This window comes from Hyalella azteca, unplaced genomic scaffold (assembly GCF_000764305.2).
Source record: "Hyalella azteca isolate HAZT.00-mixed unplaced genomic scaffold, Hazt_2.0.2 contig12212, whole genome shotgun sequence".
Classification (NCBI taxonomy): Eukaryota; Metazoa; Arthropoda; class Malacostraca; order Amphipoda; family Hyalellidae; genus Hyalella; species Hyalella azteca.
The window spans coordinates 200,280-223,589 of NW_025942175.1; the positions used below are offsets into that span (position 1 = coordinate 200,280).

The 23,310-nt window shown below is 34.3% G+C and overlaps 1 protein-coding gene across 1 annotated transcript in view; it reads right to left on the reverse strand.

Moving 5' to 3' along the window:
* Positions 1-3,228, reverse strand: part of LOC108676715 (leucine-rich repeat-containing protein 24) — a 61,834-nt gene extending 58,606 nt beyond the window's left edge. Inside the window, exon 1 of the mRNA XM_018164845.2 lies at positions 3,172-3,228. The gene's annotated coding sequence lies outside the window, so the exon portion shown is untranslated. The remainder of the gene's footprint in view (positions 1-3,171) is intronic.
* Positions 3,229-23,310: the final 20,082 nt, after the last annotated feature.

The following is a 23,310-nucleotide window of genomic DNA, read 5'->3' on the forward strand; positions in this document are numbered from 1 at the left end:
CATTGCATGTAGAAATGACCAAAAAATGACTGGTTTTTATGCCAAAATGTTTCAAGTAGAATGTGTTCAAACGAAATTGGCAGTATTAATTTATACAATATTGAACCTTTAGTTAAATGCACTACGCTACCTTCTCATAAAAAAATAATAAAATAGTAACCTCATGCGAATTTTGGTAGTTGTAAATGTTTTTTGACAACTGAATTGCATTAATAAAAATTATAATGTAAATGAAACGGGTACAAAATTTGCTCTTCGTTCATCCGCATCCTCAGATTTCAGACTTTCAGACGAATCAATGCAACACAAGAAAAGACTTGATAAAGCTTTACTATAACACAAAAATCTTTACGCAGTTCATAGAAATAACAATAGCAGAGTCCTCTAAGTGTTACAAACAAACAAAAATATTTGTTGGCAACACAAACCTCCATCTATTTACAATGTATGTGTAAATATTTCTACACACTGTATGTGTAAATATCTCACAAAATTCAGGTTTTACAAAAATGGAGGGCATTGCGAGGTGCGCATTTCACCACAGCTCAAGTATTCAATGCAGAATTTGCAGGGACATTTGCCTTCATGAACCGAGATGTCCACCAAAAGATGAGGACATTCATCAACGCAAGATCCTGAAACACAGCGTATGAATGCCGCTAGTTTCACTACAATTTTCCTTGCGCGCGGTTCGCATTCAAATTATAACCTAGAAAATATAATTTGTATGCACAAACACCTCCAAAAAATATCATACGAATCATTTACGAGTCGTTCAAATGTTTTTGTGCTCAAAAATATTCTGTTTGAAAGCTAAGCCATATATTAAATACGTTTGATCACGGACCGTCGTTACAACTGCGCCTACACAGGAATTTTTTTGTTAATATGCTTGACGATTGTCAATGAAAAATCATTTTTTCAGCGCAATTTCATTCATAGCCTGTAAATACACGTGCACGGTCCGTTTTTTTTCGTGCTGCAGGTAGTAATACATCAAGTTTGGTCTCCTATCATATTACTCGTACATTAGTTCATGGCAATAATACTCATGTTTATACCAATCATAATACTGTTTTTATAGCAATCATAATACTATTGTTTATAGCAGTCATAATACTCTTGTTCATTGCAATCACAATACTCTGTTCAGAACAATCACAATACTCATGTTCACAACAATCACAATACTCATGTTCACAACAATCACAATACTCATGTTCACAACAATCACAATACTCTTGTTCACAACAATCACAATACTCTTGTTCACAGCAATCACAATACTCTTGTTCACAGCAATCACAATACTCTTGTTCACAGCAATCACAATACTCTTGTTCACAGCAATCACAATACTCTTGTTCACAACAATCACAATAATCTTGTTCACAGCAATCATAATACTCTTGTTCACAACAATCACAGTAATCTTGTTCGTGCTAGTCGGAAGCCTCTCTCCCCGTTGCATGGTCTAATTAACGTGGAGACGATTGCCGCTTTCATGCACTGGCATCGTCTTTGTTAGCAAGATCTGAGCAAACAAACGCGTATTATTGAAGAGTATATTTCAAACCACACAAAAGAAGATACAATTCTTTCTTAGAGAGAGAAAGTGTTCTCATCAAGGCCAAAGAGACGATGAATTGATCCAAATTAGGAGACATTCCTGGAAGATGCCCACAAATGCTTGTTAAATATTTGAAATAAGTACATGGAATGTGGATGCAAGAAAGCATTTAACAAAAACAAAATAAATAAATAAAAAATCGCACAATTTGACTGTAAATGTATCAAAATAGCATTTCATATGTTTAATTAAGATAATCCCTCCAAAATAATGGTTTCCCTTACGACTAACTTAACGAGAGTATCTCATTCAAAGGCAATTTCTGAGTTTTGAAACAACTTGCTTCCTACTAAAATTTCATCAGAGTATAAGAATAAAGGCTAAAACTAAAAAAGTTGCATAAAACATTTTACTGAATAGTAAATTTTACTGAATTCAGTAAAATGTTTCATGCAACTTTTTTAGTCTATTCAGTAAAATGTTTTATGCAACTTTTTTAGTTTTAGCCTTTATTCTTAAACTTAGAAGAACTCCTCGAGATATTGTGAACTTCATCAGAGTAGAGATGTCGACACCATAATCCTAAAATATCCGTCTAAGTCTCAACGGTTGTGCAGTCTAAACGTTTTTAATCTTCATATATCACTGCGGTTAAGGAGGAATTAAGGTGGGGTAATGCATATATGAACTGGTACACATATTATACCAGTTCATATATGCATATAACCTTGACATGAGACTCTCCTTCTAGAATTTATGTCATATTTTGGAGCAGAACTAAGATGGAAATATTTCGGATATATGAATAACAATTCCTTCAATTCCATTCTGGTTTTGGTATAACGCAAAAAGTTTAATGCACGAGAAAATGAGGACGAATAATTGATCAAAAATGCCTCTCGTTCGCTACCATCTGAGCTTAGCTTCGATTGACCACAACGCGTCGCATGAATTTAAGAAATATTATTCAGTGATCGTTGGCTTAGCGAAAACTGCTTTCAAGCCAAACAATAAACGAACGGCTGAAAATAGTTTATTGAGATCGAGATTGTTTTTTTTATAGTTCGGAGAGTACTAGTAAACCTCGTTGAGCGAAAATTTGGTGTGGCATAACTACTGGGTTTTTAAATTCACTTTAAACAATCTAAGCAATTAACCGCATTAAACTAGTTAGTATTGCAGTTGGCTGTTAATAGAATAGCTTAGTCAACTGAGAGCAGAAAATAGTGAATATCCTTATATAGTTAGGACACAGTATGGCATCAACATCTGCTTAACGCAATTGATGAATTTACACCTATACTAAATAGCGTCCAGTCTAGGATTGCATAGAGGGCAAATCAACAAGAGTTATAGGATCAAGTCATTTTATGATTAGTTACACGATTATTGGAGATAATTCGAAGCTTGCATTTTTATAAGAGTTATGTTTCAAATATCAAATGCTGGTAAAAACTAGTGCAGTCTGTTATTCGTATTTTTGTACATCACAGTGATTGATATTTTTATAAGATATTTTCGATGCATGAAACGTCTGTAGAATAGTGTTTCGATCTTCACATAAGTTACGTATTAACGCTATCATTCCTTGCAAATCTCACCTGTAATTTGAACGTATCTTCTGAAGAAAGTCCAAGAAAAATTTCTGCAAAAATATTTCCCAAACAAATTACCGAGACATATTTTACTTAGGAACACTCATTTGTTCAATTGATATATTGATTCAACTAACAAAATAATTATTGATGAATTCGAACAGCAAATAACATTTTGTGACCGGTGTTTATGAGAACAGTTGAATGTACTGTCGAATATGACCAGGGTAATTTTTTCAACGTTTTTTTTTAGCGATCAAAATCACATCAGCGTTAATGATCAATCGTTTCAATTGGGTGCAATTCTAGCACGTGTTAATGCCTTGCGTTAGCAGCACGCTTCAACAAAGACGCCTTATCACTTTGCAAGAGGCACTGCAATTCGTCGGTGCCAAGGACAAGACCTGCAGAGCGTCGTACAACCACACGTCACAACGCTCGGAACAACACTGGGCACAAGGGACCGAGTTCACTATAAACATTTCTCAGAAATTCTCTGGTTTACAGATAATTTTCTTTTGGTTATACATAACAGGAGTTTCATCTTACTTAGATTTCATAAATTATATATATTTTTTTTGTTTTACTAATTATTTCGCATAGCTAGTGTTTATTGCAAGAAAAATTAGTACAAAATGATTCAAATTTCGAGGCAAAAAAAAAACATCGCTAGTATTGAATATTTTTTCCGAAGTCAGGACAGATTGTTAATTTTATGGCTGAACTGATATTCGTCTATGTGAGCATCCCCAAAATAAGCACGGATGAAATAAAATAGTACATTTTTAAATCCTTGGCAGAATGAGCTGATATTGACACTTTTTTCACATATATTTTGAATGTCAATTGATTGGGATTTTTGTTTGTGTGTGTAAAGATTCGGAGGTCAGCCCTGACTTGGTTTTGGTATTAAGTGGAATGATTTTGCGAGAAAATTCCCGTAAAGGTCATATATGGGCGGTCATGCGAAACCTGTCCGAGTTTTTAGACAGGGCTAGTTTGAATTTCATAGCATAAAATTGAATTATAAATGAGCTTGAATTTCAATTTGATTTGGTACTGCAGTGATGTCTGGAATTCGTTTTACGATACCAAGTCAATAAAGGCAGTTCCACACATGAATATTTTATCATACTTGACGCAATATTCTTTTCCAATGCCATTTGCCTCTTCAGGACAGATGTTTATATCAATAATTTTATTCGTCGATAAACTGAAAAAAAAACTTAAAACAATGTTCGAAAATAAATAATTTGTTTCTTCCTTAACTTTACCGCATAATCATATAACGTTGAAGCAGTGTAATTTAGTTAGTGACATCGAATACAAGAAATTTGAAAACTGGGTCTCAATCAGTTAATTGATCCTATGATGGAACACCTTTCCTATTTCCATTCCGAAGTATCTTTCAGCGGCAAATGTTGTCGTAAACAACAAATTTTAACGCAGTCGTCGCTAGTATGTTTTCGATTTTCTACTTGAGTTCATTAGATTCCTTACCTTTTATCATGACATCTAAATCGTGATTTTTAAAATGAACCAGTTCATTCACGGTACTATCTACATACGAAGTATTTCACTGCATTTGGGCTGGTGTTTTGGACACCACGACGTCGAAACCTCTTTTGCATTCGACGAGCGTTAAGCTCAGCGCCCTGTTTTGTGCCTGCGTTCTCAAGTCTGTTCTGCTCCCAGCAAGCTAGGTGGCCACAGGAATGGTTAAAGAGGCCGCAGGAATGGTTACATCGGCCGCAGGAATGATTACAGAGGCCACAGGAATGGTTACATTAGGCACGGCACTGCTCAGTATTCCATAAGCAGTGCATTCGAATCGCTCACAATCCCAGTAATTGCAATGGGACTAACGGGGCCGCGGACACGCCGCTTTACGGCTCTTTGGCCTCGTTTCTGTGACTTCTGTGATAAACTTTAGGTAGATCTGAACAAAAATTAAAAATCAGAGTAAGAATGGTTTGGGAAAACCTAAATTTGAAATGGAAAAGATTGAAGAAGAAATGAAAATTTAAATATGCATCAAAAAGCATCCAAATAACGTAAAAACCGTGAAAGACGGTTTCTTTGTATGCATTTAATTATGTACTTTTATGTAATTATGTACTATGTAATTATGTAATTATGTGTAATTATGTACTTTTTTATGTAATTTAATTCAATGCATAATTATTTAATGCATTTAATTATGTAATTTAATTTCATTGCATGTAAATGCATAATTTTTCCTTGTTGGTATGCATTTACATAAAATTTAAGGATAAATTAGGATAATTATGGAAAATACATAACATTACCACAGTCTTTGATTATGATCTATAGCGAACTTTGACACTAGCAAAACGATTTAACAAAGCCGAACAGAGGAGTTGGGCATGGTGCCTTTGATGGCGCTACCCCTCATCTCTCGAATTTAACTAATAATAACTATTTTACGAATTTGATTATTTCTAATCACATTCTTAACAAACTGCGACTGAAAAAAAAATAAATTACACCACTGAAAATTTAACATATTGAAGAAAAAACTATATGCTCAAAATTTTGATATATACAGATTCTAGCTGGAAACCCGCGGACAAAATCTGGCAACAATTTTTAATCACGGTATTTTTGCAATCAAAAATGTCATTCCCATATCGCCTAATCATTTATAAAACAAAATTGTGATAAGAAAGAATAGGGATAGTCAGGTACGTCTCATATACATTTATTACGATGCCATAAAATTTGTAACGTTCAATAAATTATAAGTTTTATCTCTTATTACAGCTTTAAAAAAGAAAAAAAGGAAAAGAGAATCTAGGAATAATTTAATTCTCATCGAAACAATTTATTATGACGAAAAACAATTGAATAATAGGGGAGATATTTCCTTGCCTAAATAAAATAAAAAATGAAAGACCTTCCCGGGAGATGATATGTCGTTGAATTGCAATATATAATTTATCGAATTGTCATCTCTCTCCACTTTGTTCTATGGAAGTGATATAAATCCCTCGAAACTCATCCATAGCGTAATTTAAAAAAAAATTCTAGCTTATAGGTAGTGTGTGTATATCTAAAATACATGACACTTTTTTTCCTGCGTTCGAAGGATGCTAATCTAAACTCAGCACATCCAAAAAAGTTTAATACCGACGGTCTGCTCATTCACAGCTGCGAGTTGCATCGTGTCAAACTATCCTCGGTCAGTCAATCTTTATACAAACATGCCAACTTTGCCTGTAACATCGACTTGGGTTCCTCTCAACGATTCGAAATCAGAAGTTTGGCAGCACAGAGTGCCCCTTGCCACATCCAATCGCTTTACTAAACAAAGTTTGCGAAGAGTGCAAAGACTCGTTGTGCTTAGGCGGTGGTGAGAGTTTTNATTCCTTCTCTTAAACCAATTCAAACTCGTGATCGAATTATTTTGCAATCATATTCTTCAATTTTTGTTATGTTTAGCTCTATTTTAGCAGGCGCACGAAACAGCGTTCATTCATCAGGCGTTATGGGTGCTTCCTAGACCGCCGCGGCTGCGGAACCAGAATCAACTCAATGTCGCCTCCACCACATTATTTCCGAGCTTTTGATTGTCTCTCTACCACCGAAAGCCCTTCATGACAACCGTTACTTGAAGACTTAAAGCCGTGGAGTCGTGAACAAACCATTGATAAACCTCTATGCATGCGGCATTGAAGCGGTAGGGCCTATTATCTGAAAAAAACTCTTTAAACGAGTGGGAAATAAAAGTTTTATATATATGAAGTGATTGAAGTCCCAAACGCAGGATTGAAGAAAACCAGTTACTGTGACGCTCTAAAGTGATATGAACAAAATATTCGCACAGCTGGGATCATAAGCCCTATAACCCCGAAACACGCATCACACATAAATTCTATTATTAGCAACCCTCGATATCAGAATAGAACAGGCATCTGAAAAAGTAATAATGTTGACAAAAAATAATAATAATATTAAGAAATCGTTATTTTCCTGAATTTGTTCGTGTTTCTTATAAAACGTTAAATGTTTACTGAAAATATAGCTAAATCCTCCCTTGCAGAAGAAACGAGATATTTCCAGACGCAATCATGAAATGTCAGAGTCTATCTCATTTATGAGGGTCCGAAACACCTGACATCATTCAATATTCATTGCCGTAAATGACTAGGTCAAGCTGCAAAAATGTCGTGCGTTGCCAATTTAAGATTACCTCATCGTATCATTTAGAATCTTGTACGGGAGTTACGTTTAACGACATCCGTTCGGTAGAAATACAAACCACCTGCTATTGACAGCACATTTCTTCCAAAAGGCAAATTAGTACGGTGCCACAATTGGTAAAAAAAACTCTTCAATTCAAATTTTCCCAATAAAGGCAATACAACTAAAACTACTAAACAAATTACGTCGACTGAAATTGAGTGACATAATGCAATGTTCCGTGACCTACTGCCAATTTATTTATTTCTGAATTAGAGGTTTTCGGCAATTTAGGAGTTTGTGTACAAACATATTTTCTTTTCCAGCATCATGTGCAAATTCGTTATCTACTGCTAATTTATTCATTTTTGAATTGGCGGTTTTCGGCAATTTAGGAGTTTGTGAACAAACATATTGTCTTTTCCAGCATCATGTGTAAATTCGTATCAGTATTACTATACCATGATTATCTCAAAAGTAAGAGAAAATACGCAAAGAATTTTTAGCTATGCAGCTTCAAAGTGGCGCTGAGCAGGCTATTCGGAATAATTTGTCGCTTGCATTTCATTTGGCAGATGAAAGACATCCACAAGAGTGTTCTCTTCATTGAAGAGAGCACCTGTTCTCTTCATCAAAAAAAGCATCACCGTAAAAATGCTCAAAGTGATGTTGAGCATTTCAATCATGTTTCAGGGTGAGTGTGGAAATGCTTTCCTAAAACTCGTTGCTTCAGTCTGGTCCGGGAAAGAGGTCGGCGGACATGTAAATGAATTGAACATTAAATTATCTATGATCCCTATGTAGTGTTCGATTCACAGTTGAAAGCAAAACTGATTACAACCCTTTTAACTTATAGCAGTGCGTATGTTTTCTACAATAATAGCGTAACGGGACTTATCGCAGTGATTTTGTATTCCACAATAATATGTCATCGGGTTTTGTTTTGAGTCGAGGTTGTTCGCATTTGCGGTCAGCGCACCAAAATATGCTGGAGTGAATCTCTACCATGAGTTCAATTAGACGCAACATCCTGAGAAGATCTCGCCCTGGTTTGCACAGACTACCTTATACTCACATTATATCCACGTGACGAATCTGCTGATAAGGTTGGACCTGACAGAGGTAATGCGATAACAAACAACAACAAAATACGCGTATTCTGACGTGCTAATAAATAAATTCTATAAATTTAATCCCTCTTGGTTCCGATAAAAGGAAAAGAATTCATGATATCTCATCCCAGTGAATTTTACCTGTGCATTCTCATTCGCTGGTCTGTTATTTTAGTTTGCCATGAAGAAATGAAGTTCTAACAGAATTTGAAATAAGTCGCAAGTTAGCAACAAATTTTCGAGCTTAATCTGCTGAACATATACATTGATCTTTACAATATAAAAATGTTTTATATGGTCATTTTATGATAATGACAGAATATAGTTATTTCGTAGTAATATTTTTCAAGGACTTTTTCTAGTTCTTTGCTTTAAACAAATTTTCCTTGGGGACAAATTTCATAGCATTTGCTTCAGCTACACAAGATCTTAAATCGAAATAAAATTTTTTTGTACATTGAATCTCTTATTCACAGCACGCTCGATAAAAATGGTCCATGATAAAAGAAAAAGCTACTCGAATCTATTTCTGGTTTTGTGGTTCACACATTTTTGCCGTCAATATTTGTGAGCGTCTCCGATAATCCGCACATCCGCCGTAGCCTCCTCTCAACATATGAAAACAATTCTTTAAGGGAAAACGGCCATGAAATTGAGTCAGGCATCCACCGATCACAAATACGATGCCACGCCACTTATTATGTGCCGTCCATGCCAGCCAATACGGGATCATAACTGGAAAAAAGCGATTCCCTCGAGCCGATCCTGGAGTGTTTGTATCGGGAAAAGTGAAGAGTGTTGTAGTTCCGTTTTCTTTGGTCAAACACATGAAACGACATGCTAGGAATTTTGGAACTTGACGTATTTGTTACTTGCTAAATAATTTTAAACTTGAATTGATTGTTACGAATAAATTTGCCCCTTATACTTTTAGACAGTGATGGTTGACAAAAATAGAAAAAAACTGTTCCAAATGCCAGAGTATCATAGAGATATAAATATTATTGCGATAAAGAATACTTTATTCTATAACATAAGAAGATATGGTGAAGAATTTCACTCCATTCTCCTCAATTTACCTTCTCACTTCGGATGGCGGCATGATCATTACTGACTCCCGGGTAGTGTATGAGAAGGCAAAATATGTATTATATCGTTTCTCACAACGTGTCAATTGATGAAGTTGAAATTTTCTTGCAAAAATTCTACAATTAATTCATTTTAGGTATTTTATTAAATTATTACCGTATTAATAAACAAGATAAATAGAGTTTTGAACGTATAATAAATACGATTCGTCTTCTTCACACTAAACCAACATATGGCTTGAGTTTGGGTTGAGTTAATACTTTATGAATAAGGTGGATTGAATCAAACTTTAATTGAGGATATAGTTTGCAAATGAATTTTATAAAGTATTAAATTAAAGTGGAAAAACTAAGGAGAGGATGATCAAATTCCCAATTAGAAGATGCCAATGTTTTATTATCGACAAAAAATGTATTTGTACACTCATTTGCTGCAAGGCAACGTAGAATTAAACGTACAAATGCATATAATAATAAAAAATAGTAATAATAGCGGTTTCATCGTTTATTAGGCCGTAGGCCTGTCGTCGATTCTTAACATCGCAGAACAGTCACAACATTTTGCGGTCTCGAACGCACAACTCACTGCTACAATTCTGCTGTGCTTAACCGCCCGGCCTCTTTACCGATTCTGACCAGAAACTGGCGCACAGAGCTGGGATCGAACCCGCGCCTCTCTGCGCCAATCTTGGTAGGTACTCTGAACTTTAAACACTGGGACACCCTGGTGTGCAGGGTGGCTCTGGTATTCTGAACTTTAACCACTGGGCCACCCCTGACCTAATATCGGCATATGCACTACAACAGATTTATTGTTCAAGTTGACTCATTTTTGACCAGCTAAACTTTGATATTATGCTCGAAATGATCAGCTAATAATAATATTGATCCCGTGAGCTCTCTTTATTATCAAAACTAAATTAGTAATTCAATGAGATATAATTAATACTAATTGTGTGGCATCATCTATCACATTCTGTATTTTTGTTGCTACATTTTATACTTCTATTGCTGCCATCTTACTAAATGATGTTGAGAACTGTATTTTACAATTTTCTACGTTTTATTAATGTTACTAAATATAGTAGTTTTACTTACCAGAATAATTTTTTTGCGCGAGAATTCTTCAGAATAAGCTCCTGAAGAATCTCAGGAAATCTTGTACAATCTTGAAAATTTTAAAATCAATTCACTCCGCATCAATTTAATTGTATATGCATCACTTCGCTGCTTTTTAGATTTTCAAATTTGAAAAGCAAATCCCAACACAAAATTTAGAGCTGTTATGGCAGTGCAATATTACCGCGATGAATATTTGGATTTTTCCATCATTTTTGAACACAAGCGGGAGCTGAAGAGGCTAAATGGAGATGTCTTCCATCAAAAACACACCTCAGAAAGGGTTTTCTTTCACAATCGGTAACAGAAAATAATTCTTAAATGATAGGGTACTGCTTTATTTTACTGGCATTACTATAATTAATCTCTATGAAATGTTTGTAATTTTAAGTTGCAAAATTAGTTTCTAGATATGTATTTAAAAGCATTGAAATTTTCTCAGCCACAAGCAGTTGTGACGGATGACTGTGAATAGTCTACGGAAAAATAACCCAGTGTTTAACTATCTCGATGCACTATAATTTCTCATCTGCCACTTAGTATATTTCGTAAAGAATCACTTACATCAGATATTTAAATAATTTAAATAAATTGCTGATTATTTTTTTTAAGCCTTGATGTATTGCTTCGGCAAAAAGGTGCCTAAACTCAGTACTATTTTACAGCTGTAAAATTATGCAGACTTTCATGAGTTAAATTTGTTTGGTTTAGCACATTTTAACTGATCAATTTTCTGTTAATGAGTCGCAAAAAATAGTATGCTTTCTTCTCTTTTAATAATAAAATAACGATCATATTACATCAAATAAATGTATAGTAATGGCATGATTTATGTTGCTTGAACGTAAATAATTTCTATATAATTATCTTTAATAATCATTCAGATTGCGTAGTTTAATCCGTGGGATATAAAGCGAGATATATATATGGGACTTGAATGCCCCATCTTGGGGTAAATGAAATGCAAATAAACCAATTATAAAGTCTAGTAGATAATGAACTTATTGCAAATTTCGTAACTCTTTTCAAGCTCATTTCGTCCTTAGAACATTTCAATACAAACAAGTTAGAGTCCGGAAATATTGCATTGATAAAGCATTTATCAAATATTGCATTGATAAGGACATTGAACATGGTTAGTAACGAATAACTTAAGTATTTTAGAATACAATAAATTAATTTAATGCTATAAATCTGTGGAATCGCTAAGACGTCAATCTCTCGAATTTATTAAGCACGCGATTCGACGGATAAGCCCTACCGGACAGCGAAACTATTACGAACGATTTTAAATTAAAAATGCATATTATTATGAAACTTAGAATTAAGAATGGATCAAACGCTAACTCAAGGATTCAGTATTAATTTGTGGAAATTACGTGTCATGGTAAAATTAAATCAATATTCCAATTGAGAATAATGGTAGCAATGAATACTGATGAGCTTGCGCATGAAACTCCACTACACCAGCTTCATGACTTCACCCACCTAAATTTGAAATTTTTGATAATGGGGACATCAAAACTGAGATATACGCTTTCACTGATCTGACTAAAACATTTGGAAAAATAGCAATCTTTGACAAGATCGATGAAAATTGAGTCCAGTAATGAACGTTATTTCCTGAGTTAACAGTTTATTAATGTCCAATCATCTGTCAAAATCTCTGTGATCAAAATCTTCCGATCTCGGCGACTCATCGGATCAAGTTCCAAAAGAAAAAGACAAAAAAAAAAATAACTCAGTTCTCACTGCAGTGAGTGACAGAGAGCGCATTTTCTCGTCGACGAAAACTTGAGGTCACGGAATGGACGGACGGACGGACAGACAGACAGACGGACATGGCGAGCACAATAGTGCATTTTTTCATAAATGAGAAAGTGCGCTAAAAAGACACGCATTGACCTTTTTTAATACAAATACGAAGCCGGTGATGTAAGAATTTTTAGTTCAAGTACATACATGTCTTCCAGCGACGGGAAAGTCGACTGTAAATATTACAGGGTAGTTTTGGTTGCGTAGAGATGTTTCGATTCTTAATAAATAATCAGCTACATTGCATAAAGCACAATGTACAAATTAAGATTACGGTACCAGTTTAATTTAGAATAAAAACAAAATTGATATATTGTTGTTATTATTTGAACCAATTTTTTTATTTGAACACAGCTTTAATGCTCCCATATAACGATAATTTTTTTATTCCAAAACAAAATATTATTAAAGATAATAAACCTCAACGATTCATACGTTAATATTCTTCAATTAGAAAAAGAAACACAATGTACAGTATTATATTTAATTGATCAAGGAGAATCAGGCGCAGTATCGCCAGCTCCGCTCAAATGGCATCGTGCAGAAATTCAGTACTATTCCAGTTAGTAGCTGAAGAAGTTGTTATCTGCGGGGAATATTACAGATGTATTCTGCGATTCTGAAACAGCCATCATCAAATCTTCACCCAAAAACATCAATTCAGTGCTCAAAAAAGACGTATTTTAATTGTTACTCAAGTCACCCTGTCGTTTGTTAAACTGAAAGACATGTGACAGCGCACATTCGACAAATGACTTATGGACAAATCTTGCCCGACGAAACATGTTACTGAAAGAATCGTTTGTTCGGTTAATGAAAGCCTGAATATTTGTCGAGGAAGAATAGATTTTTAAATAAGCTAAAGAGATGCAGATTTAAACAAACAAATAATCCTAATATGGTGTATCGATTACAACAACCCTTCACTAGGCCCACAGTCTTCCTTCTCTATTCGCATAGTCTTCCATAACAATGCCCAGTAATTCATCATTCACTATTTTGCACAACGATCATATACTATTAACATAGAAAATTCTCAATATGACTATCTTTCTTAATTATTGACTCAAATTCACTATACACTGATCTATAGTCTACTTATCACATAGCGAATTTTTACTACTCGCGCAATGATTTTCAGTTAGTCTCATTAAGTCAATCCACTAGTCCCACTTCCATCCATCACCAATCAATTATTGTTGCCATCAGCCACAAATGAACGATGTCATCCATCAGTATTCACAACATCATTCAGGAACCAAATACTCAGTCTTCAAACATTTGTCACACACAACCATATTTCACAAATCACATCGTAAACTTTTCACTAGCCCCAAAGTTTCATCCACGGCAGGTTGCGCATGTAATTTCTCTCTATTAGTGTACAAGTATCCTTCACTTGCTACGTTAATCGGCTGTATTTGCTAGTTCTGGAGCCACTTCTGCCAGCGTCATGTACTGAGCAACATTAAAAAGAACGCTGCGAAGAAGAAAAAAATATAATATCAAGAAGTACATACTGTCATTAATTTCGGACATATTTTTATACCACAATCAAATTAATAATATTAATACGCCACCCCTAATACGCCACGTCAAATTGCAATGAAATGACACCATTTTTTTCTATACAAATCATTTTACATAGGGAGCATGAATCGCGAACTAAATAATTTGGAATTTTTAAAGGGACCGTCTCCCTCTTTTGAAAACTTTTTTATTTACGAACGGATTGTTTTGAAACTTGGTACACATATGTAAAACAGAAATCTAAGAATTTTTTGTTAGTGTCAATTTTTCGAAAATAAATAAAATAAAACGTGAAATTCATAGAAAACGGCGAAAAAGGAGGGTATTTTAAAACTATATCTCCTCCTACAAATATCGTGCTACAACATCAAGACACATATCATTCGATTTTTAACGATCATATAAATCACAAGGGCTTTCGATCGGATGGTATCACAGTAGAAATTTCAATATTTACCGACGGGGAACATTCTGCCTCAGAAACTAATTGAAAAACTAGCAAATTTAACGGATATGTATGATATAAGCAATTGGTTAAAAGCTGCGGTTAAATTTGTCTTTCTCATTAAAAAATACTAAATATTATTATTCTAACTAAAACACTAATAAATAATAAAAAATAATAACAAAAAATAAAAACACTAATAAATAATAATCAATTTTTCGTATTAATAATAAAAATTTGTTACAGAAATCATCTTTCCCCTTACACGGTGAACGCTTATGTATTTATCGCCATGACTTGTTATTACTATGATCATCGACACCAAGCTTCAAAACCAAGCTTAAGTTGTGCATTATAATTTCCATATAAATAGTAACTCTTCAGTACAGCGACCAACCGCTCTCACATTTTACACAAATTCAAGTATAGTCGCGTGAAACCGTGCAATAACAATTTATGAAACGCATTAACGGGGATAAAAAATTGCAAGTAAAGTAATGAATCTTTTCGTGACATCTTTTCAAGGGATTTGATATATTTAAATAAGCTCATAAATGATGAAGTTGAATAATAAATAAGATAATTCTCTATAATATAAGAGTTTAATATAAATTATAGAGATTTCTATAAAAGGTTAAAAAGTAAAGTTGGGGCGGAAAGCTTAATTGAAGAGCCAAGTTGGATTACATCCTGAGCTCAGTATTGACGCAAGGCATATTGATAGCCAAAATAAATATAAAACAATAATTGAAAAACATAAAGGAATCCTATGCATAATAATCACAAATTTCTACTCATTTAAGCATTTCGTCAGCGCATGTGTCAAAGTAAATGCTTCTGGCCCTCGCTCACTATTAAAAATATCAACTAATAATACGACACTAATATTGTTTACCTTTTATAATAAAAAATATAATTCCTCATAATTATTACATGGTATACAACTTCCTTCAAATCATTTACTTCCGCTCCTGTCATAACCGACTGCTTTTGAAGCCAGACGTGCGGTCGTTGTGAGAACGGCAATGGTTTTCAACCAATTTCTCTAGCTAATGAAGAATTTAGAAGCAAAGAAAACGTCAAGGAAATTTGCCTTATCTTCATAGAAATCATTTTGAAGACCAGCTCCATCATCAGTTCATTAATGTTAGTGAATGTTAATAAACTCACTTGCTAGGGAATCGCGAGAGTCAGGTTGTGTAATTTCCCGAGAATAATAATTGATATCAAGTTTCATTATAGAAATGTATTGCGATATCTTCTACAGGGTGGACTTATTGGATGTGCCTTTAAAGGATTATTTATTGTATATTATTAGTTAAACAGAAAGATATTTAGAATTATCTGATTTATTATAGAGACGATAGGAATTTTCAAGTGAGCTTCTATTGTTTTTTGCCATTTTTGTGTACAGATGAAATTGACGATCTGTGTTTTGAGGCTTGAACAAGATTCTAGGGCTATAATACTTAGATTACTTTTTTCCCTGTAGGGTTGTGAATTTTGCCAAGCATCAGCAACACAAACTTCTAGCGAGTAATTCTTGTTCAAAAGCTAAGAGTTGATCGCGACCTTCATAAATAATGTTGTTCTTGCCTTCAAACTTGTTGGAAAAGTACTCAAACTTCAAATTTCTTTCCCTCGTGAGGGCACTGTCTCTAGACTAGACCGTTGTTGGGTTCTAAGTCTCAGGTCACTTGAAATGTAAGACGTCTTTTGAGTAATAGATGGCGGTGCAAGAGTGCTAGTTTCCAATTTAAAAGAAGCCACATTATTAGTCCCGAACGTGGTTTTGTTGAACGAATTAATAGACTGGTTGGGCGGTAAACTTATTCCACTGGAGACACTTTCCAAACTTCTAATCTTTATAATCTAAATCAATGGTTCCGTGACTCCCACATGTACACTGTTTATTTAGTTTGCAAAAAAAAAATTAAATTACGCTCTTACCAATTTTTCATTGCACTTCAGTCTTACTTTTTTTTTTGCTTTTGAGATTTTAGTAAGCAAGCCACATATTAATAATAAATAGAAAGATATTTGTTAGTCGACTTGAATTCTGAAATAAAATTAGAACTTTACAGACTATCTTAGAATTATACCGCACAAGTTAAGCAGCAGATTTCTACTACACGGTGGTTATCAACATTATCATTATTCGATTTTTCTCGCATCATCCCGTTGATGAGACAGGAAATGATACGATGCTCGGAATTCTGTTGACACGTTAACACTAATAATTTAAATCTAATTAAGGTCCCATGTAATTATCAACGGTAATTGTGAATGAGTTGAACAAGAAATCATTCAGATATGAACCCCTATCATAAATTTCTGATAAGTGTTTTATTAATTTTGTTAATAGTTTTCGATTTTTTTTCGTCATTAAATAAACTTGTTCACAACAGAGTATAACGACGATAAACTATTTTCAAAACCATTTTAGAAATGGTAAGATTTTCACCCGGAATCAAAATTGACCAATCTAATCAAATTTCACATTTTCAAGCCTTATCAGCGATGTATTACATTTATGCTCCAGTTCTCGATGGAAAATATAGTAATTTTTGGAAAATATAGCAAGACTTTTCGAGTATAATAAGTGGTCAAAAAATACGCTTTGGTCACAACAAAAACGTTCGCACAGCAGCGTCTCACATCCCATCGATATCGCTCAATCAGCGAAATGATGACTCGGCATCATTACTTGCCAAAATGATTTCCGTTGCTAAGGAAACAACCGCACCGGGTGGAAAATAATAACTTTAGTAGGCGCCATAAAGTTTGGTTGAAGTGCCGTCGACTCATAAACTCTTTCATAAGGGCCGTTGTGGAAGCCCTTCAAAAGATCCGATGGAAATTTCTAGGCCATGTGCTCATTGGATATTCTAGATGCATCGTGGCACGCCAAAAAATTTCCGGACTCTCGTCTTCCATTGATAAAGTCACTCCAATAAATTTCTATGAGGGTGTGAGAATAGTTAGGTATGCATGACATCATGTAGCTGCAAAATTCGTTCATAAAACCATCCTTGCAATCTTGAAACTTCAATGTAGATAAATTCAATCTACGAGTATAAGAGTTTGTTATGACAAATTATTCCCAGCTAAGAATATGGAATATGGAAGTTAAGTCATATTAACTTGTTTTTGTGTCGTTTCTCTCGCATAACTGTTTTGCATGAAATTTGAATATTTTGTATTCCTTTCTAAGAGAATTATAATTGCAGTCCTCAAGGACAGGATGCATTTTATTATTGAGTATCAGAACGTGCGAGTTTTGAGGTTTGAATAAATTTCGATTTATAATGATGCCGAATTTTCCTAAAAGTTTCGCCATGTGAAGCACTGCTCTCTGTAGCTCCCATACATCCAAGAGAAGGTCCTACAAAAATGAGTGTAAAATTTTTCCGTCGCCTACAATTAATTAGTAAAAATCTGTGCGGTTGAAAGGTGGCGTGGACTTCAGGTGCTAATGGATGTAATTCAGTGCCTCTTCTTCTAACTAGCTGCCTCACTCCCGTTCCATATCAGATGAACTATGCTCGTGTCATCTGGAGCTAAATTATCGTAGTGGAAAAATATTTTTTAAAGAAGTTGAGAAGCTAACACTTTTTATAAGCAAAATTTCAAAATGTGAGTTATGCGAAGAACAAACACTTGATGTATGTAAATCTTACTATAATTAGGCAGTCTGTCGATAAATGGCAAAATTGTTAAGAAATGGTGTAAAATAGATTTCCGTTTAAGCAAATACACGTGACAAAAAATTTATAATAGGGCTGAAATTTCTGAGTTACATGCTTAAATTCAGCTTGCATTCGTGAATGTACTGGAATTAAAAATATCAATATCTTGGACTTGAATATTATAACCATGAATCAATACATTTTCGAAGCATCCTCAATAACGCGCTTATTAAAAGATATGCACGCAGTTCGCATTTATTATTTAAGGGATAATTAATAGCGTATCACTGTGAGACTGATTCATCTAACGCCGAATAATGAGTATTGTATTACAACTTATTTATAACATGGCATAATTGTCTTATTTTAAGTGGATATATTAGTAAATAATTGCATATGACAGGTACATTTATCGCCCAATAATTACATCTATTAATCAAATAAACGGCAAATCATAATAAGGTATTTAATTCGTTCGTAAAAATGTGTGTGGTGACACTGTTGCCGGAAGGCATCTAACCTTTTATCACTCAACCAGTCTGTGTTTTAATTAATTATTTTTCAATAACTTCTGACTCAATTTAATTATTTTCCATTTATGATTCAGAGAAATTTTTTGCATAACTAACGACAGTCACATTCAATTCAGTTCCGCCATTTAGTAACTAGCAGCCACTGGCATTCCGTGTATTGTGTTAGTTTGGAAGTGCAAACCTCGGTAAGTCTGCTCTCCAAATATTGGAACATTTTGTGTGCTTCGTTAGTCTTTTTGTCGGATCAATTGTAATTCTTGCATAAGTGGCACCTTCCTTGTTCATTATGCACTTTACTGCAGTTAATGATCGTTTGCTTATTCATGCGTTAGTTATCCAAGCCTATCTTGATTATTGAAGAAATGTTTGAAATAATTGATTATTTCTTGTCTGATGGTCACAGTTTTTAATGCATTTCTAGTCAATATAAATATTTTAGATTTCATTCTGGCATTGGTTAGGAGATTAAAATTATTTGGCTTGTGAATTCTGTAATCAGCACTACGCTTATTTATGTTCCATTTATTTTTCTTGCAGTGTCACTCAAGACTTGTAGTCCTACCATGTAGCTCCCCATAAACCATGTTTTGGCCTACCAACAGTATTTTTAACCCTTATTAGTGGAACTGCCATCTAAAGCCACTGATCAATGCCACACTCTTCTCCATTCCATTTCTTCCATTCATTCTCTACTCTTCTTATTCCATTTGTTTGCAGTAACTATCCCTAGATATAATATTTATAGAAAACTCTTTCATTTAAACAACATTAATAGCTACCACTGTTTAATTAACTCTGAAGTGGACAACGGGTTTGTGCTAACCGCTAGCACGGTAACAACACCGGTGACCGACCTCGTCCAACACTTATTGCTCATTGGTATGTAAACATCAATATTCAATTCCGTCTGCGCGTTACAATGGAAATAAATAGTGCAAATAATTGGTGAAGTCATGTGATGCTCCATTTTATTATTGCTGAGTGCGGCAATAAATTCCAATAATTTTTGTACACTATTACTCGATGAGTGAGAAAAATTTGTGAGGATCGCAAGAAATAACTGATAATTCTTGGCTATAAAAAACTAATGCTCAGGGGGAATTTGAACAACGTAACGTTTTGGTGAAAACTCTGGCTCGCATTTTGCGCATCATGTCAACTTTTCTTACTTTTCACAAGGATGCTAGCATATTACCACTCTTATAAAATGTCTTTAGTAGTGATTCTTATAATTGATTTTTCGAATTATTACTGGAATTAAATTATTTGAGGTATTTAAGAAAAATTCCCAGGGTTTCTCTGCGCATCGCAGCCGCGGTCGCGACTTTCAGGCGCAATAACCTCGTCTCTCCCTGACCTTATCTCCGCAGTTAAAAATATTTTACGCCGATCTTTGGAGTAAATTTTGTGCAATAAAACTTCAGATCTTCCAGGGCAGTTTATGAGTGACTTTTGATGGTCGCCTTGCCTTATCTTTGGGTATTTTTCTAAACAAAATTCAAGGATTCACAAAGAGTTGCCGACAACAAACCTCCGAATAACTTCTTTGTGTCTCAAGCAGATTAACAATAATTTTAGTTGTTCACACGAGAGCAAGATACGAAAACATTTGTAGACGAATAATGTGAAGTCATTGCTGGAGATACCGAAATTAATACCGGTATTTGAACAATTTTAGATATCCCGAATATTCTAAAAACACCAAATGAATTTTCAAATTCAATATTATTCGATATTTTATGCATTTCATTATATTGACTCTGAAAGAAATCGTTCGCTCCAAGTTGTAATTGCTAAACGTGGATGTCTTCCTGTCGTCATCTGTTCCTTTGATTTGGCTCCTTCCCTTAGAATTATTTAACCTGGCTAAGAGACGCTCATTTGGAAGTCATATGAAGTCATATGTTGTGTAAATCTATTCAGGCAACTGCATTGCAATGAGAACTATCTAGCACTGAAAATTAATGACGTTTCGTACTTCATTCGATCCAAAAGGAACATACATGCTTCAGAACGGTCAAAACTTAACGATTTTATGATCCCTTTCACAGCATATTGACATGACGAAGTGCTGGAAATTTTATCCCTCAAAATCATTTAGCGGAAAAAAATGTCATTGGAGACTAAGCGTGCCATCTTGTTTTGCTGAAATGACACCCGTGTTTTCACACGTAACGGGCTCTCGTTCTATCATTTCCAGCGCGACTTAGCATGCATAGAACCTGAGTGATTAAAATGTTTGACAGACCGCACTGCTCTTATGAATTCAGTTAACTGAAGCGCATTACCTGTTTAATATCATATATTATTATCAATATCATTTAATAATATCATATCATATCATTTAATACATATATATTATTTTAATATCATATATTATAATAAAAAAAATTCAGCATTTATGGCCTAAGGAAAAGTTCGAAAAGATTTCTATAAATTTTTCACAAAATGCAAATTAAGCAAATGATAAGTTCGGTACAATTTTTAACTGGATTGAAACAATTACGACTTGGTTCATGAATATAAGTTAAGTTTAAATGCAACTTCGCCGCAAAGTATTTATTAGCGAACGATTCCACAGAATACTACGAATATTTGATCACTACTTTTTTTGTCTATGCTCGAAATCTTTCCTGTTGATGTGCTTATGCACGGGGCTCGACTCTGCCGCTAACGAACCTCGGACGGCGAAATAAATTTATTAGAAAAGGTTTCAGGCGCACGGGATATAGCGCTGCTTACCGACTCTTATGCGGTTTGGTGAATAGCGCTCAGAACACCTTAGAATGAAGCTCACTTTCACTCCATTTCGGAATTTCACCTTCGAATGCTCTTATTGCACATAAACTAAATTAAGAAAGCGAGAGAAATGACCAAACCGAGACCCGTTTTTAAGAAAATTCTTTGGACGGGTGTTGAAATTTAGAGATCATTTCTTCTAGAAGGAAAATTTTACTCCAAACAAAGTTTAAGGCTTTCCAACCCACTAGGAATCAAATTCTTAAAGATATAATAATATTCAGAGAATGCATAATTTGAGCACTTTATGGTGGACAATTATTTTGTTTTTTTTTCGTTTTATTTCAGTTTTTCGTTAAATAATTTAGATTTATTTGAAATAGTAAGTTTCAACCGGCTTAATATCCGCGCTATAAAATATTAGCTAGTAAAAGAAAAATGTTGGTTTGTTTTCATCAGAAGTAAAGACCCTGTTTTTTCAATCTTAGGTCAATGTGTACTTTTATGTTCGAGCTATAACAATGAATTAGCTCGTATCACCAAGATGGCGACTGTGTTTGCGTAAGGTCGGTATTTGAGAGAACATTAGTAGCCAATTGAGAGTCGGAAATGCCTTTCTGTGTCCCATAGAAATGAGAAAACAAACAATTTGGCTGAGAAGTTGGCTCTTTAGGACGTCATTAATCGCAAATTGATCGTAAAAAAATCCTCCCAACTACTTTAGGAAGTATTTTAGGCCATTGTTAACACGGACTGCCCGACATGGTCGCTAAGACCGTAATATCTATGGTAAAATACCGCCAAAAGTTTCATTTTAAAAGATATCGAAGAAAAATCCTGATTTTTCTCCTGAGACGTTAAGTACGGGTACTTCTAACAATAGATGCAAGGCGTGACCGAGTTAATATCCGAATTGAGAATTAAATTATTTACGACAATACTTGGTATTTAATGCATTATACCAATTATACCATTATAGTCACTTACTACAAAGTAAATCAGTGGCTGATGAAGAGTAGGTATGAGGTATGCAAAAATAAACTTCAAATTCGAATTACTTTGCTAGAATTCCAATCAGCAGCATCGATATATATACGTGAAAATATAAGTCTAGTTGGCAAAAGATGCAAGTCGTCTCGTTACTGCTTATGTAATATTTAATCAATAGCTATTATTTATTATTATTAATAATATTGTCTAAATACTACATCCATGGTAGCCCAGTAATAGTAACATAATACGTTTATCTATTAACGTGGAACGTTAAATTTAGGGCAAATATAGTAGGGTGTTAAAAATGAAAATAAATGGTTCGTCAGTTTTCTTTCCGTGACTGAACGTGAAGGAACTTAAACTGCTAATGTGATTAGAGAAAGGAACATATAAGCCGAGATGACGGCCATTACTTATGTCTTCAACTTTAAATAAAGACTTTTACTCTTCACTGAGAGCAAATATAATCATAATGTCATTTGAGATCGTCACGATATTTTATTTGAATGATCAGTAAAAAGGGTTAATCTTATTTTATGTTCAGTTGTCTCACGAAAATAAAATGCCTCCATCAAATTTTCGTTTGTCATTCGTTCTGTTCTCTGAAAAATATTTTCGAAAAAATTACTGGTATGAGAGCATAAGATTGATCCAATACATTAGCATGAATAACGTGAATTCAGATGGTGTAATTCATCCCCGAATCTGCAGGTGTCATAGCACGCGCAATAAAACCTTCTTGAAGCAATTTTTGAGCTTTACTAGAAGGCTTTGAGTCGTTTTATGGTGACTAATTCTACAGAAATATCCCTAATTTTCCCCTTTATGGCGTTTTCTGGAGGAACTATAAAGCACCTTTAAGATTGAGTGTCTGACCTC